Source organism: Phyllostomus hastatus, unplaced genomic scaffold, assembly GCF_019186645.2.
Source record: "Phyllostomus hastatus isolate PE091 unplaced genomic scaffold, TTU_PhHast_1.1 phas_contig_41, whole genome shotgun sequence".
Classification (NCBI taxonomy): domain Eukaryota; kingdom Metazoa; phylum Chordata; class Mammalia; order Chiroptera; family Phyllostomidae; genus Phyllostomus; species Phyllostomus hastatus.
Window position 1 is genome coordinate 10,107,940 of NW_025333876.1, and position 19,569 is coordinate 10,127,508.

Here is a 19,569-nt window from a genome sequence, read left to right on the forward strand (position 1 = left end):
TTACATTTTTTGATGGTTTCTTTGCTGTGCAAATATATTTTAGTTTGATGTAGCCTCTTTTGTTTATTTCTTTTCTTTTGTTTTCCTTGCCCAAGTAGATATATTAGACAAAATACTATTACAAGAAATGTCTGAAATTTTACTACCTATGTGTTTATCTAGAATTTTTATGGTTTTGAGCCTTATATTTAAGGCTCAAAAATTTAATTATTTTAATTCTTTAAACCACTTTTAGTTTATTCTTGTGTATGGTATAAGAAGATGGCCTAGTTTCCTTTTTTTGCATGCATTTGTCCAATTTTTTCAACACCACTTACAGAATAGACTGTCATTATCCAACTGTTTGAGGAAAGACCCAAAAATGGAACGTATTTATTCAAAAATTATGTATTTAACTTTACATGTTTAAACATTAGTCACCTTTAAAATACTCTTCATTTGATGAAATGTACCTATGGAGACATTTTTTCCACTGCTCAAAAGAGTTTTTGAACTCATCAATTTGGATGCCTTTTAGTGCTTCTGCTACTTTTTGTTTCAGCTCTTCCACATCGCAAAATGCTTCCCTTTGAAGGTTTATTCATCTGGGGAAATGAGAAAAAAGTCACTCAGGGCAAGATTGGGTGAATACAGAGGTTGGAGAACAAGGGGTGATGCCATTTTTGGTCAAAAATTGCCAAACACTCGGTGCGGTACAAGAAGGTGCATTCATAAATCACCTATTGTGAAATGTGCAAATATGTGAGTCTTCAAAAAAAATTCACTGAAGCTGAATGCAGCCTCTCACAATGTCAGCTGGCACACTAATAACAGAGTGGTTCCTGGAATACTCACCTATTGGGGGAAACCTGTACTACAAGGGGCCCACCCTACATAAGATAATTCATTTTTTAGGGTCCCCCCTCTTATGTCCTGCCTCCTTTGTCAAATATCAATTTAGCATAACATCATCGGTTTATTTCTGGGCTCTCTATACTTTTCTATTGATTTATATGTCTGTTCTTATACCTGTATCATGCTATTTTGATTAGTTGTTTTTGTAGTATATTTTGATATCAGGTGGTATGATTCATCCACCTTTGTTCTTCTTTCTCGATTGCTGTTGACATTGAGGGTCTTTTGAGGCTTTATATACATTTTTGAACGATTTGTTTTAGTTATGTGTCATATGTTATTGGTATCTTGATAGGAACTTCATTGAATATATAGATTGAATAATATGGACAATTTAATGATGTTAATTCTACCTATCCATGAACACAGTATATGCTTTCACTTATTTGTGTTTTCCTCATTTTCTTTCTTCAGTATCTTTTTAAAAGTATATTTTATTGATTATGCTATTATAGTTGTCCCATTTTTTTCTCCCCTTTACTCCTTTCCACCCTGTATCACCTTCTCCTATCAGTATCCCCCGCACCCACCCCGAATCTTAATTCACTTCTATGGGTCATATAAGTTCTTTGGCTTCTCCATTTCCTATACTAATTCTTAACCTACCAATTATGCTTCTTATTCCCTGTACCTTTTCTGCCATTCTCCTCTCTTCCCCTTCACCACTGAAAACCTTCCATGTGATCTTCATTTCTGTAATTCTGTTCCTGTTCTAGTCATTTGCTTAGTTTGTTTTTGTTTTTTTAGGTTCAGTTACTGATAGTTGTGAGTTTGTTGTCATTTTACTGTTCATACTTTTAATAATTTTCTTTTTCTTGAAAATTCCCTTTAACATTTCTTATAATAAGGGTTTGTGGTGATGAACTCATTTAACTTGACCTTATCTGGAAAGTACTTTATCTGCCCTTCCATTCTAAATTATAGAGAATCATTGGACTAGATTCTCTGTCCAATCATTTGTTGGATACAGTAATCTTGGATGTAGGTCCTTCCCTTTCAAGACTTCAAATACTACTTTCCAGCATCTTCTTGCCTGTAAGCTTTCTTTTGAGAAATTAGCTGATAGTCTTATGGGAACTCCTTTGTAGGCAACTCCTTTTCTCTTGCTGCTTTTAAGATTCTCTCTGTCTTTAATCTTGGATAAATTAATTATGATGTGTCTTGGTGTGTTCCTTCTTGGATCCAATTTCTTTGGGGCTTTCTGAGCTTCCTGGACTTCCTAGAAGTCTATTTCCTTCATCAGATTAGGGAAGTTTTTCTTCATTATTTTTCCAAATAAATTTTAAATTTCTTGCTCTTCCTCTTCTCCTTCTGGCACCCCAATGATTCTGATGCTGGAATGATGCAAGTTGTCCTGGAGATTCCTAGGCCTTTACTCATTTTTTTAGATTCTTGTTTTTTTTTTTTTATTTCTGTTCTGGTTGAATGTTTATTTCTTCATTCTGTTCCAAATTAAAGTTTTGTGTCCAAATTTCCTTCCCTTTGCTGTTGGTTCCCTATATATTTTTCTTCATTTCACTTTGCATAGCCTTCACTTATTCCTCTACTTTGCATCAATACCAAATCATTTCTGTGAACATCCTTATCACTAGTGCCTTGACCTCTGCATCTGATAGGTTGTCCATCTCCACATTGCTTGGTTCTTTTTCTGAAGGTTTGATCTGTTCTTTCATTTGGGCCATATTTCTTTGTCTTGGTGCACCTGTTATATTGTAAGGAGTGGAGCATTAGGTATTGCCAGGGTGGGGCAACCCACTTTGCTACATTGTGGTTCTGTATGTGGGGGAGAGGGAACAATGCCACTTGCTTGGGTCTCCCCCACTTTCAGTCACTTCCCCTGATACCCACAAGGCAATTGGGCCCTTCTGGTGCTAATTCAGTATCTTATAATTTTCTAAGTAAAGGTATTTTATATCCTTGGTGAAATTTATAATGGATATTATTTTTGATGCAATTATAAATAAAGTTTTCTTAGTTTCATTTTTGATAGCTAATTATTGGTTTATAAAAATGAAACTGATCTTTTAATATTAAATTTGTATCCTGATAGATTACCAAATTGATTTATCAGTTCTAGCTGATAAGTCTTTAGGATTTTCTATATACAGTATCATGTCATCCACAAATAATGACAATTGTACTTCGTCTTTTCAAATTTTGATCCTTTTTTCTGTTCTAGTTGTTGGTGATAGGACTTCCAGTACTATATTAAATAAGAGTGATTAATCAGACACCCCTGACTTGTTCCTGATCTTAAGAGAAATGCTTTTTGTTTTTGCCCATTGAGTTTGTTTTTTGCATGGGTTTCTCATATATAACCTTTATTATGTTGAGGTATGTTCCCTCTATTCCCACTGTGCTGAGAGTTTTTCTCATAAATGAGTACTGGATTTTTATCAAGTGCTATTTCTGCATCTGGTGATATGAGCATGACTATTTTTAATAATTTTATTTATTTATTTGTTTGTTTGTTTTTGTTCAGTTATAATTGTCCTGCATATTTTCCCCATTTCTCATCCCTACCCAGCTTCTCCAACCCCACAGTCACCCCCACATTGGCCATGTATGTGCGTCTTCTATTGGTGTTCTTTTGTTTGTTCCTGCCTCTTCTTTCCCCTGTTACCTTCTTCCCCTCCTCTCTGGTCACTGACCATTTGTTTTTTACTTCCAAGTCTCTGGTTCTATTTTGCTTATTTGTTTTTGTAGATTAGTTTCCACATATAGGTGAGATCATATGACTTTTATCCTTAATTTAGTTTATGTGGTGTAACAGATATATTGATTTGTGAATATTGTACCATCCTTGCATCCCTTGAATAAATCCCACTTGATCTTGGGTATGTGATCTTTTTAATGTGTTGCTGAATTAAGTCTGCTCAGATTGTGTTTAGGATATTTGCATCTCTTTCATCAGGAATATTAGCTTATAATTTTCTTTTTGCTGTGTCTTTATCTGGCTTTGGAATTAAGATAATGCTGGCTTTGTTTAGTGAGCTTTGGAGTCCTCCTTCCTCTTGAACTTTTTAGAATGGTTTGAGAAGGATAGGCATTAATTCTTCTTGAATGTTTGGTAAAATTAACTATGAAACCATCTGGTCCAAGACATTTGTTTGCTGAGAATGTTTTATTACAACTTTAATTTCTTTAGTTGTAACTGGTCTATTCAGATTTTCTGATTTTTCTTGATTCACTTTTGGAAGATTATGCATTTCTAGGAATGCATTTTATTCATATTGTCCAATTTGTTGGCATATAATTGTTGGTAATATTTTTTAATTTGTTAAATCATTTTTATTGTTATTCTGTTGTAGTTGTCCCAATTTTCTCCCTTTGCCTTCCTCTGCCCATCCCAGCCCCTGCTCCCACAGATAATTCCCAAACTGATGTCCATGTACATGGGTCATTCATACATTTTCATTGTCTAGTCTATTCCTCTTGTTTTCAGTATTATCCTGCTCTTCTCCCTCTGGTCACTTTCAGTCTTTATTTATAATTTTATTTGGATCCTTTCTCCATTTTTTTCTTGATGAATCTGGTTAAAGGTTCATCAATCCTATTTTCATTTTCAAAGAACAAGTTCTTGATTTCACTGATCATTTGTATTTTTTGGACTCTATTTTTTATTTTTTGCTCTAATGTTTATTATTTAGTTTCTTCTACTCACATTGGGCTTTTTTTTTTCTAGTTACTTTAATTGTAAACTGAGATAGTTTATTTTTGATTTTCCTTGTTTCTTAAGGTGGGCCTGTAATGTTGTGAATTCCCCTCTTAAGACTGCATCTGCCATCCTATAGATTTTAAGTTGTGTTCTCATTTTCATACCTTTTGATTTCTTCTTTGATCTTGTTATTAATCCATTCATTGTTTAGCAATTTGATATGTAGCCTCCATGTACTTGCATATTTTTCTGTTTTTTTTTCTTGTATTTGATTTCTAGTTTCATACCATTATATTCAGAGAAGATGATTGATATGATTCCAATCTCCTTAAATTTACTGAGATTTGTTTTGTGTCTTGACATGTAGTCACTCCTAGAAAGTGTTATATACTTGAAAAGAATGTACATTCTTCTGTCTTGGAGAGAAATGCTCTGAAAATATCAATTAAATCCATCTTATCTAATGTGTTATTTAAAGCCATTGTTTCCTGTTGAATTTTCTGTCTAGAAGTTCTGTCTATTAATGTCAATGCATTGTTAAAATTCTCTAATATGACTCTATTGACTATTGATCTTTCCCTTCATAAATCAAGATTTGCTTTATGTATTTAGGTGCTATTATTTTGGGTGAGTAAATGTTTACAAAGATTATATCCTCTGGATGGATTGATCCCTTTATCATTGTGCAGTGCCCTTCTTTGTCTCTCATTATATTCTTTGTGTCAAAGTGTATTTAATCAGATATAGGTATTGCTAGCCCACTGTTTTTTTCATTGCATGAAATATCTTTTTCCATGCCCTTACTTTTAGCTTGTGTGTATTTTTCATTCTGAAGTAGTTCTCTTATAGAAAACATATATATAGCTCTTGTTTTCTTACCCATTCAGCTGTTCTATGTCTTGATTGGAGCATTTAAGCCATTTACATTTAGAGTATTGACAGATATGTATTTATTGCCACTTTATTCTTTATAAGCATGTTTTCTGTTTTGCTTCTTCTTCTTAAAGAAGACCCTTTACTATTTCTTATATTACTGGTTTAGTGATAATGAACTCCTTTACCTTCTTGTCTGGGAAGCTCTTTATTTCTTCTTCAAATTTAAATTACAGCCTTGCTGAGTAAAGTAGTGTTGATTGTAGGTCTTTGTCTTTCATCCTTTTGAATATTTCCTGTCAATCCCTTCTCACATGAAATGTTTCTGTCTTTCTCTTGGTGTTCTTAAGCTTCTCCCTTTGTCTTTAACCTTTGTCATTTTAGTTATGTGTCTTGGTGTGGACCTCTTTGGGTCATTTTGTTTGGGATTCTCTGGCCTTCTTGAACTTGTGTCTTTTCCCTTCACCAGGTTAGGAAAGTTTTCAACCATTATTTCTTCATATGAGCTCTAGATTCATTGCTGTACTTTGCTTCCTGGTACCCCTATAATGCAGATGTTTCACTTCATGTTGAGCTAAAGTCCCTTAAACTAAATGAGAATTTTTAAAAATTCTTGTTTTATTTTGTTGATCTGATTGGATGTTTTCTGCTACTTTGTCTTCTAAATCACTGATTCAATTCTTTGCTTAACATACTATTTATTCCTTGTAGTGTATTCTTTATATAGCATATTATTCCTCCTAGTTATTCTTCACTTATGATTGGTTCTGATTTATGCTGTCCTTTTTCTTGCTGCTGTAGTTCTCAATAAGTTCCTTATAGGTCTTCTTGAGTTTCTTGATCATCCTTATAATCACTTTTTGAACTTTATATCTGGTAAATTGGGGCATGTTCCTTTTTTATATATGTTGGCTACCTCTTTGTGTTTGTTTCTGTTTTTGGTTGGTTTGCCATGTCTCTCAGTCTTGGTATTGTGCCATTATGTAGTGGGTGTCCTGTGGGATACAGAGGCGCAGTCTCTGTGATCACATGATCTGGGTGTGTCTACAATGCCCCTAGTGCAGGGTATGTGAGCCTTCCTATTTTAACTGAGTCTTGATTGTTGTTGGCCTGTTATGCCTAGGGTCAATCCTCAGGTTGTGTGACTTTGAGGATTGATCTTGACCACAGTGTACAAGCTATTACGCAAGTGCTGGCCACGCAATGTGGAATTTACCCCAGCAGGATCCAGTGTCTGAAAAGATCTCCCTTTGGATATGACATTTGTGAAGCTAATTGGATCCTGCTGTGATGTTCTCTGAAGCTGGACCCTGGGTGTGTTGGTTGTGGGGTCAACATCCGATGCTGCCTGTAACTGGCCCTGGGCAACCTGTTTGGATCTACAAAGTGATCCAGAGTTTGTCATGCCTCTGCTGAACTCAGGTGTGTGTGTGAAGGACCAGCCTGTGCACCAATGCCAACTTCCACCACCAAGTTTGGGAGCAGGTCAGCAAAGGCATAAAGAACCCTGAGATATACCATCTACCTTCACCTGCTTGCTGCCTGTTAGGCTCAGTCACTGAAAGAGTGTGTGGTAGTATTCAAGACATGTGAGGTAATATTCTCACTGAGTCACCAAGTAAGGTGAGTGGTACAGAATACAGATTCAAATACAGCAACTGTGCTGGTTGAAGGCTACTCTTCAATATCTCATGGTACACAGAGGTCAGCCACCACCTTTGAGGTGTCCATGGATCTTTGTGGTGGGACAGGTTCTCAAGAAGTTGTCAGGGTGAGGTGAGGAGAATTTACCAGGTCCAAATAGAACAAGATTTCACTGTGTGAATGGAGGGCTATGCACAGGAATGGTGATATCAGTCAGACAAGCAAGGGAAAAATGGCTTCTCCTCAAGAGTCACAGAAATCAGTTTTTCCAAGACTCTACTCAGACCTCCTGGAGAGTCTTCTGAGTTGTAGCACCAGACTGACTATAGCCCACTGACATATTCTGGAACACCAGCTGGGCAGGTTGGAAAAACCATGAGTCGTGAGAATAGAGAAAGGAAATTATTAGTGATGGAAATTATTAGTGATAATATTTGAATACTTCTTAATATGGGTGTTAAAATATCATATTTTATTATTCAAATATTTGTGTACCAACAATAGTTTCTTTAAATGTTTATTCATTACTGAAAAAAAGTTAGAGTAGCAATACTTACATCAAACAAAATAGACTTCAAAACAAAAACCATAAAAAAGACACTGAAGGATACTTCATAATTCTCAAAGGAAAAATCTATCAAGAAGACATAAACATTATAAACATATATTCTCCCAACATAGGAGCATGAAAATATATAAGGAAAATCTTGCAGAACTTCAAGAAAGATACAGACAACAACACACTTATATTAGGGGATTTTTACACCTCACTGTCAAAAATGGATATATTGGCTTCATACCACAGAAGCAAAGAACAATTTCATTTCACATGCACATGGAAGATTATTAAAGATAGAACACATGATAGGACACAAATCAAACCTCAACAGATACCAGAAAATTTAAATCATATCAAGCATTTTCTCTGATCACAGGGGACTGAAACTAGGAACCAACTTCAAAGAAAAAATTAAAATCCCTAAAATTGTAGAGATTGAATGACACGCTATTATTAAACAATGAATGAATTAAGAATGAGATCAAGGAACAAATCAAATACTTCTGTAAACAAATGAAAATGAACACGCAATAGGACAAAACTTATGGGACACAGAGAAGGCAGTCCTGAGAGGGAAGTTCATAGCAACACAGGCCTACCTAAAAAAGATAGAAACATTTTGCATAAACAACCTAAACTTACATTGGCATGAATTGGAGAAACAACAACAAACCAAACCCAGAGCCAGTAGAAGGAAAGAAATAACCAAGATCAGAGCAGAATTAAATGGCATAGAGATTAAGAGAACAATTGTTAGAGCAATAAACCCAGGAGCTGAATCTTTGAAAAGATGAAGAAAATCAACAAGCCTTTAAGCAGACTCATCAATAAAAAAAGAGAGGGTACTAAATAAACAAAATCAGAAATGAAAGAGGAGGAATTACAACTGATACCACAGAAATACAAAGGATTTTAAGTTGTTCAAATTACTATAAACAACTATATGCTAAGAAGTTTGGAAGCTTGGGTGAAATGGACACATTTCTACAAAAATAGAACCTTCCAAAACTGAATGAGGAAGAAGCAGAAAGCTTGAACAGACTGATAACAGCTGGTGAAATCAAAGCTGTAATCAAAAAAGCTCTTGGCACACAAAAGCCCTGGACCAGACAGTTTCACAGGAGAATTTTACACAACATTTAAGGAAGAATTAACTGCTTTTCTTCTTAGACTACTCAGAAAATCCAAGAAGAGGAAAGATTCCCAAACTCCTTTTATGAAGCCAGCATCATATAATGCCAAAACTAGATAGAGACAGAACAAAGAAAAAACTTCAGGCCAATGTCACTGATGAACATAGAGGCAAAATACTCAAGAGAATATTGGCATACTGCTTCCAACAATATGTTAAAAATATCATACACCATGACCAAGTGGGATTCATCCCAGAGGTGCAAGGATGGTACAATATTTGCCAATCAATAAGCGTAATACATTACATAACCAAAGGAAAGGCAAAAATCACATGACCAAATCAAGAGATGCAGAAAAAGCACTTGAAAATGTACAGCACCCATTTCTGATAAAAAACATTCATCAAAATGGGAGTAAAGGAAGCATTCCTCAACATACTAAGGGTCATATACAAGAGACCTACAGCCAACATCTAACTCAACAGGGAAAAACAAAAAGGTCCCACTCAGATCATGAACAAGACAAGGATGTTCACAATCACCACTCTATTCAACATAGTATTGGAAGTCTTAGCCACAGAGATTGGACAAGAAAGAGAAATAAAAGGCATCCAAATTGGAAAGAAGGACATAAAACTGTCACTATCAATGATATGATAGTGTACATAGAACACCATATAAATCGTACCAAAAAAAATATGTGACATAATAAATGAATTTGGCAAAACAACAGGGGTCAAAGTCAATATTTAGATAACAAACAAATTTTTATACACGAACAATGAAAGATTAAAATCAGAAATCAGAAAGTATACCATTTGCTATAGCAAGAAAAATAAAGTAGCTAGAAATAAAACTTACCACAGAGGTGAAAAATCTATACTCAAAAAATACTGAAGAGAGAAATTAAAGAAGACAAAAATAAATTGGAGCAAATACCATGTACATGGATTGAAAGAATCAACATCATCAAAATATCCATATTACCCAAGGTAATTTATAGACTCAAGCAATCTCTATAAAAATACCAATAACATATTTCACAGATATAGAACAAACATTTCAAAAATTTATATAGAAACATAAAAGACCCTGAATAGCTGCAACAATTTTGAGAAAGAAGAACAAAGTAGGAGGAATCACAATACCTGATGTCAAACTGTATTACAAGGCCACAGTAGTCAAAGCAGTATGATACTGGCATAAGAATAGACACAGACCAATGGAACAGAATAAAGAGCCCAGAAATAAACCCAAGTCTCTATGTTCAGTTAATATTGGACAAAGGGGGCAGCAGCAAAAATATAGAGTAAAAGTAGCTTCTTTAAAAATGGTGTTGGGTGAGCTAGATAGTTACATGCAAAAAAATGAAACTTGATTACCAACTTACACCATACACAAAAATGAACTAAAGATGGATGAAAGACTTAAACAGATATTGTGACACCATAAAAGTCCTAGAGGAGACCATAGGCAGGAAAATCTCAAATATCACACACAGGAATATTTTGACTGATATGTTCACTAGAGTACGGGTCATGAAAGAAAGAAAAAACAAATGGGATATTACCAAAATAAAGAACTTCTGCATGGCTAAAAAAAAAAATTTCAAAATGAAAACAGAAGCAACAGCATGGGAAAACGTATTTGCAAATTATACCTTGGACAAGGGCTTGATCTGTAAAATATATTAAGAATTCACAGGATTCCACACACACAAAAAAAACAAACAACTCAATTAAAATTGTGCAACAGACTTGAACAGACACTTTTTCTAAGAAGGACATCCAGAGAACCCAGAAACCAATGGAAAGATGCTCATCATCACTAGCCATCAGAGAGATGCAAATTAAAATCACAGTGAGATACTACTTCAACTAGTGAGAATGGCCATAATAAACAAATCAACAAACAACAACTGTTGGAGAGGTTATGTATAAATGAAAACCTTAGTGCACTGTTGGTGGGAATGTAGACTGGTGCAGCCACTGTGGAAAACAGTATGAATTTCTTCAGAAAATTAAAAATGGAACTGCTTTTTGACCCTGCATTACCACTGTTGGGATTATACTCTAAGGATACTGAAACACCAATTCAAAAGAACCTGTGCACCCCAATGTTCATAGTAGCACAATTTACAATAGCCAGGTGCTGGAAGAAACCTAAGCACCCATCAGGAAATGAGTGGATCAAAAAACAGTGGTACATTTACACAGTGGAACATTATGAAGAAGAACAACAGAGTCCATACCCTTCACGATAGCACGGATGCAACTGGAAAGCATTATGCCAAGGGAAATAAGCCAGATTGTGAAAGAGAAATATCACATGATCTCAACTTTAAGTGGAACCTAATCAACAAAACAAACAAGGATGCAAAATACAACCACAGATATTGAAGTAAAGAACAAACTGACAATAACCAGAGAGAAGGAGGGAAAGGGATAACCGTGGATCATAGGGGGAGGGTCATCAAGGAACATGTGTAAAGAACACATGCACAAAGCCAAAGGGGGTAGGTTGAAGGATGGGAGGTGGGGATGGTTGGGGAGTGGGAGTGTGGTGGGGAGAAAATGGAGACAACTGTACTTGAACAACAATAAAAAAAGAAAAAATAAATAAATATTTATTCATTCCTGGTATATGTAGAGGCATGATAATTATAAATGAATGTCTAAATGATCAAAAAATGATATACATTATAATTAATTATAAAGTAATTATACTATGAGTTAAATAAATTTCAATTATTTGGTAGGTAGAAGATCAAGGAGACTGTACTAATACATTTCACAGTTTTCCTACCATAGAAGTTCACACCACAAACTCAGGGAGTCATAACATCAATTAAAGAATTAGAGGCAAACAAGAAGAGTCTCACAAGTAATGAGAAGACTAAGAAGCAACCCCAAATGAAAGAAAAGGAGGAATCCTAAGAAACAATGATAAATGAAATACAGGCAAGTGAACTGTCAAATGCTGAGATCAAAACAATTGTTATGAAGAAGCTCATTGAGCTCACTGAAGATTACCAAAAAATACAGGGAAGCTACAAGGAACTTACAGTGAATTATACTTGCATGAAAAAGGACACATGAACTATCAACAAGAGCTTAGAAGAAATGAACAATACAATTTCTGAATTGAAGAACACAATAGAAGGAATGAAAAGCAGGCTAGATGAAGAACTATCAACAAGAGCTTAGAAGAAATGAACAATACAATTTCTGAATTGAAGAACACAATAGAAGGAATGAAAAGCAGGCTAGATGAAGCAAAGAATCAAGTCAGAGAACTAGAAGGCAAGGTAGGAAAAAAAAAAACTCCCAGAAAGAGTAAGAAAAGGAAAAAAGACTAAAAAAGAATGAACAGGCCTTTAGGGTAATACAGGACAACATGAAACATAATAACAATTGTACATTAGGTACACCAGAAGGAGAACAAGAGGAGCAAGTGACACAAAACCTATTTGAAAAAGTAATGATGGAAAAATTCCCTGTTTTGATGAGAGGAAAATGTCACACAATTCCAAGAATCATAAAGGATACAAATCAAGAGAAACCCAAAGAGGCTCACTCCATCACAGTTAAAATGGCAAAATTCCAAGACAAATATTGAATTTTAAAGACAGAAAGAGAGAAACAGGAAGTAACATACAAGGGTGCCTCCGTAAGGCTGGTAGCTGACTACTCAGTGGAAACACTACAGGCCAGGAGAGAATGGTAAGAAATATTCCATGTAATGAAAAGCAAAGGCCTGCAACCAAGACTGCTCTACCCTGAAAGGCTTTCAAAATTGAAGGCAAAATCAGGAGTTTCCCAGGCAAAAGAAGGCTGAAATAAAACTATCCAAACTAGCACTGAAAGATACGTTAAAGGGACAGTTTTAAGAAAATAAAGAAAAAGAAAGAGAGAGAGAGGAACACAGGCATGAATGGAGTAAAATGACAATGAATAAGCACCTATCAATTTAAGGTATTTATGTACCTTAAATATAAATGGACTAAATGTTCCTCTCAAAAGACATAGAGTAGCTGAATGGATAAGAAAACATGACCTGCACATATGCTGCCTACAAGAGACTCACCTCAGAACGAAGACTTACCCAGCCTGAAAATGAAGGGTTGAAAAACTATATGCAGGCAAATGGACAGAAAAAAAACAGCTGGTGTAGCAATACTTATATCTGATAAAATAGACTTCAAAACAAATGCCATAAAAAGGGATACTGAAGGACACTTCATAATACTCAAGGAAAAAACCCATCAGGAGGATGTAAACATTATAAACATGTATGCACCCAAGATAGGAGCACCCAAACATATAAGGGAAATCTTAGAGGACTTCAGGAAATATATAGAGAGCAACACACTAGGAGTTTTTAACACCCCACTGTCAAAAATGGATAAAGCTTTCAAGCAAAATATCAGCAAGGATGTTGTGGCATTGAACAATACCCTAGATCAAAAGGACTTAACTGATATTTATATATAAGAACCTTTCATCCCAAAGAAGCAAAATGCACATTTTTAAATGTGCATGGAACATTTTCAAAAATAGACCACATGATAGGACACAAAACAAGCCTCAACAATTTCAGGAAAATTGAAATCATAGCAAACATTTTCTCCAGCCACAAGGGACTGAAAATAGAAACCAACCTCAAGGAAAAAATTCAAAAATACTCAAATTTGCAGAGATTGAATAAAATGCTCTTACATGATGAATAGCTTAATAATGGCATATAGGAGAGAGGAAGATGGCAGCAAGGTAGACGGGAGCAGAGTCTATTTACCCCTGTGCACAAGTAAAACACCTGGCTGATCTTCTGAAGAACAGAGTGAACAGCCAATGGTATATGAAGGTTGGAGGCCAAAATTGTAGAAGACATTGAAAAACAGATGATAAGGAGATTGCTTCAGGACAGTAAGACCCCCTGGGACCAGCCTGAGGACCAGGGATGCTACAGCCCCAGGCCAGATGTCTTCCAGCCCTGCCACAGGAATCTTGGAAGAGAGCCAGGTCAATGGCTCCCTCCCCTGACAAACAAGGAGGATACAGTGGCACCATGATGGACATGGATGCTTGAAATCACTGGGGGGAATAAAGACAAAGTGGTAGATACACAGGGTCAGTGTTTACCCACGGAGACTGTGGATGCCATCTGAGTCATAAGAGAAATTGGGGAGCTGGGTCATGCATGAAGAAGGGAGAAGAGTTGGGCCATGATGGACCCTGACCTGAAGAGTTTCTGGTCTGGTTGGAAAGTTGGGCTCTATGAGAGGCCAGGGGCTTGTTAAGAGTGGGAGGCTAGAACAGGAGGATTTTGTTTGAAAAACAGGCTCTCAGTAGCTGATTAGAGAACTCTCCTTCAGTGGCTGTACCACCTGCCTCACCCAGGGCAAGCCCACCTCCAGCCACCTGAGGAACCTCTGCTGCACTCCCTCCCCTGCCGCCTCTGCCACAACAGAACTCTGCCTCCACTGCTGCACCCTAGGTCACAGGCATGCACCTGCCCCCACCTCTCACATTAGTGGTGCAGGCAGCACCACATGCCCACTGCCTCAGCATCACATACTGACCCCTGCCTCTGCCACTGCAGGTATGGACATGATCTCCTCAACCACTTCACCTGACTGGCTTGCAAAGAGGAAGGAGGAGGCACCCCCACAGAGGACAGCAGCAGGGCTTGGGGAGTTAGCAGTCCCCAGAAAGATTTAACTCAGTGGGGGAGCTAAACTATACTGAAGAGACTTTGAGAGTGCCTGGCACCTAAGACAGCAGAGTGAGAAGGTGGTGTGTGAGTTGCCCCTAACTGTTGCACCGCAAGGACAGCACAGCTGGTGAATTGAAGGCACTGGAATGGCACAGAAGGGCACTGTTGGCTCCACAGTGAACTGAGGAACTGGGCAGGAGACTGGGCAACTATGAAGAGTGGAGTCCAGACCTGGCCCTCATCCTTGCAAAATCACAGAAAGGGAGAAAAGAGCAACTCAACCCTCCCTCAGCCTGCTACAGCCAGGAAGACCAGCAGAACTCACTTGGCCAGTTTAAAGTCAGCAGGAGGCTTTTATTTCTATCTATATATTTTTTCTTTTTATTATTTTTATTTTTTTTCCACAAGTGAAACAATAAGACCTGCAGCTGTGAAAGGACTAGAGTCAGATCCAAAGAAGGATCACAAGCCTAATTCCTAATTGAGGAACTGAGACAAATTTTACTTTGCTATCCCAGAGAATTTGCATGTTATTGTTTATTTGTATTATCTTATTTTTTCATTATTTTTACTTCTTTTATTTTATTAGTATTTTTTATTTACCTCCTTTCTATTTAGTTTTTTTTTTCATTTTGTTTGTTTAATTGCATTGTTTGATTGGTTTTCCTTGTTCTCTCTTTCATAGTATATTTTTAATTATCCTTCTTTTACTTCACTTGTATAGCATACTACTCTAGGTCATGTACTTCACATTCTTGTTATTCAGATCATGTCAATCCTGTCATGTGAATATTTTCCCAATATTATTGTAAATAATTATTGTTACATATGATCATAAATACTACCCAGCACCCCTCCCAGATCTTAGCCCATTTCACTGTCTTCTGGGACTTTATTACTGTTCTGGTTAACTCTATTTGCTCACACACTACGCTTATTTTTTATCCTTTACTCTTACTATATCTCATAATATGACCTCCCACAGGCTCACTGTTTTCTGGATTCAACTCACAAAAGTTGTTAAATCCTTCCCCCTCTCTAACAAGAGTCATATCTTTTTTCCACCCTTTCTAAATAGTGGCTGTTGGACGAAATATCATGGTTAGCATTATACTTATTCAAAGAACCTCCTATCTCTTCTCTATAGGTTGATACTTTAAATCCCATAGAATACACTCCAGCTGTCTTAATGCATTTTTCCTTCCCCCTCCAACTGATCGCATAAAAGAGTAGGTGGAGCTGTGAATACCAGTATACCTGCTGGAAGAGAGAACCCACCAACAATGGAACTACCAACATATAACAAAGAAAGATAGTGAAGGAGTGAGTAGAAACCACTTTAACCTCCACTCAGGACAAATCTGGAATTACAACTAAATGATGGAGAAATTTCCCAGAACAAAGAACTGAACACTAGGGAGAGAGAAGCATCAAAATCTCAGACAGATAGAAGAAACAGTTTTGATACAACCTGTCCACACCTGTAAAACAGCATACAAAACATGGGGGGTGGAGTGACCCTCAGTAAACCAACTGCAGGGAAGGGCCCACCAAAGAAAGACACAACAACAATCAAAACCTAAGTACATACAGAGAGACAACATGAATGACAGCCCAAGAACAGCAAGTTCAGAAGATCAAGGAGATTGCACCACTGAATATCACAGGTCTCCTACCATAGAAGTTCACACCACAAACCAAGGGAGTCATAACAGATCAATTTAAGAAGCAGAGTCAAACAAGAAGAGTCTCACAAATAATGAGAAGACTAAAAAGCAATCCCAAATGAATGAAAAGGAGGAATCCTCAGAAAGAATGATAAATGAAATACAAGCAAGTCAACTGTCAAATAATGAGATCAAAAAATTATTATAAGGAAGCTCAATGAACTCACAGAGAATTGCCAAAAACTACAGGAAAATGACAATGAACTCACTGCAAAATATGTCAAAATGAAAAAGGAAATAGAAACTATCAACAAGGGCCAAAGGAATGAAGAACAGAATTTTTTTTCTATTTTTTTATTTTAATCATTGTTCAAGTACAGTTTTCTCCCTTTTACTCCCATTCCAGCCCACCCACCCAATCCTCCCCACTTCCCTCCCATTACCACCCTCCCCCTAGTTTTTGACCATGTGTCCTTTAAATTGGTTCCTGTAAACCCTTCCCATCTGAAATTCCCTCCTCTCTCCCCTCTGGTCACTGTCAGTCTGTCTTCTATTTCAGTGTCTGGTTATATTTTGCTTGTTTCTTTGTTTTGTTGTTTAGGTTCCTGTTAAAGGTGAGATCATATGGTATTTGTCTTCCACTGCCTGGCTTATTTCACTTAGCATAATGCTTTCCAGCTCCATCCAAGCTGTTGCAAAGGGTAGGAGCTCCTTCTTTCTTTCTGCTGCATAGAATTCCATTGTGTTAATGTACGATAGTTTTTTTTTATCTGAATTGAAGAACAGAGTAGAAGGACTCAAAAACAGGCTAGATAAATCAGAGTATCCAATCAGTGTGGTGGAGGACAAGATAGGAAAAAACACCGAGAAAGAGCAAGAAAAGGAAAAGAGACTCAGAAAGAATGAAGAGGTGGCAAGGGAACTGCAGGACTATATGAACATAATAATATCTATATAATAGGGACACCAGAAGGAGAACATGAGCAAGGGATCAAAAACCTGTTTCAAAAAATAATGATAGAAGACTTTCCTAATTTGATGAGAGAAAACATCACACAAATACAGGAAACACCAAGAGTCCCACTCAAGAGGAACACAAGGAGACCCACATCAAGACACATAATTAAAATGTCAAAATTCCAAGACAAAGAGTGAATGTGAAAGGCAGCAAGAGAGAAACATGAAACAACATACAAGGATGCCCCAATAAGTCTAGCAGCTTATTTTTCAATGGAACAGCTCCATGCCAGAAGGGATTGGCAAGGAGTATTCTAAGTAATGAAAAACAAAGGCCTGCAACCAAAACTACTCTGTCCAGCAATGCTATCAATTAAGATGGAAGGCCAAATAAGGAGTTTCTCAGAGAAAAGAAGCCTCAAAGAATACTCCCCTTGCAAATCAGCCCTGCAAGATATGCTAAAGGATCCACTTTAAGAAAAGAGATAAAAGAGTGAGAGAGAGAGAGGAATACAGGTACAAAGGAAGTTGCATGGCAATGAATAATTACCTATCAATAATAATCTTAAAACTAAATGGATTAAATGCGCCAATCAAAAGACATAGAACAGCTGAATGGATAAGAAAACATGACCTACACATAAGTTGCCTTTAACATACCCACCTCAGAACAAAAGAACTACACAGACTAAAAGTGAAGGAGTAGAAACAAATATTCCAAGCAAATGGACAGGAAAAAAAAAGCCAGGGTAGCAATACTCGTATCAGAAAACAGAGATTTCAAAAAAGGGCCATAAAAAGAGACCCAGAAGGTCACTTCATAATATTCAAGGGAAGACCCCATCAAGAAGATATAAATATTCTAAATATATATGCACCCAACAAAGGAGCACCAACATTCATAAGGAAAATCTTGGAGGACTTCAAGAAAGATATTGACAGCAACAAATTATAGTACAGGATTTCAACATTCCACTGTCAACAATGGATAGATCTCCCAAACAAAATATCAAGACAGATATTGTGGCATTGAACAACGCCCTAGATCAAATTGACTTAAGTGACATATATGGAGCCTTTCATCCCAAAGAAGCAACATATACATTCTTTTCAAATGCACATGTAACATGTTCAAAGATAGACCACATAATAGGACAAAAAACAAGCCTGAACAAATTCAAGAACATTGAAATCATAGAAAGCATTTTCTCTGACCCCAAGGGACTGAAACTAGAAACCAACATAAGGAAAAAACTCAAAACCACTAAAAGAAGTTAGAGATGAATAGCATGCTATTAAACAATGAATGGGTCAAGAATGAGATAGTGGAAGGAATCAAAAAGTATGAGGAAACAAATGAAAATGAACTCACAACAACCCAAAACTTATGGGACACAGTGAAGAAAGTCCTGAGAGGGAAGTTCACAGAGATACAGGCCTACCAAAAAAATATAGAAACATTTCAAAAAACCAACCTAACCCTAAACCAACAAGAACTGGAGGAACAATAACAACAATAGCCCAGAGTAAGTAGAGGGAAGGAAATAACCAAGGTCAGAGCAGAATTAAATACACAGAGACTAAAAAGCAGTCCTAAGGATTAATAAATCCAGGAGCTAGTTTTTTAAAAAGATAAACAAAATCAACAAGCCTTTAAGGAAACTCATCAAGAAAAACAGAGAGGGCCCAAATAAACACAATCAGAAATGAAAGAGGAGAGATTACAACTGATACCACAGAAACACAAAAGATTGTAAGAAATTACTATGAAGAGCTATATGCCAAGAAATTTGGAAACCTAGGTGAAATGGAAAAATTTCTAGAAGGAATATAATCTTCCAAAACTCAGTGAAGAAAAAGCAGAAAGCCTGAACAGACCAATAACAGCACATGAAATTAAAGAAGTAATCAAAAAACTCTGGACACACAAAATCCCTAGACCAGATGGTTTCACAGGAGAATTCTACAAAGCATTTAAGGAAGAGCTAACCCCCATCCTTCACAGACTATTCCAAAAAATCCAAGAAGACAGAAGACTCCCAAACTCTTTTTATGAAGCCAGCATTATCCTACTCCCAAAACCAGATTAATATACAACAAAGAAAGAAAACATCAGGCCAATATCACTGATGGACATTGATGCTAAAATCTATAGGAGACTGTTCTGCTTGGTGTGGGCCCAGACAGGACCCATACCCACAGATAGGTTCTCTGGTGGGGAATCAGGCCTGCATTGTCCCTAGACTGCTATGAGACTTGCTTTTGCTAAAACTCCCTCACCCTGAGTTGAGGCAGCAAACACTTACTGCATATCTTTAAAGTAATTTCCTAAAATCTATGCTAAACCTTCCAAGGATGAGTGTAACCAGTTCAACCACTTTTCCCTTTGCATTTGCAAATATCCTCCTTCTATGATGTTATTAGTGGCATTCTCTCCTTTGTTTTCTGTAAAAGATAACTACCTAAAGT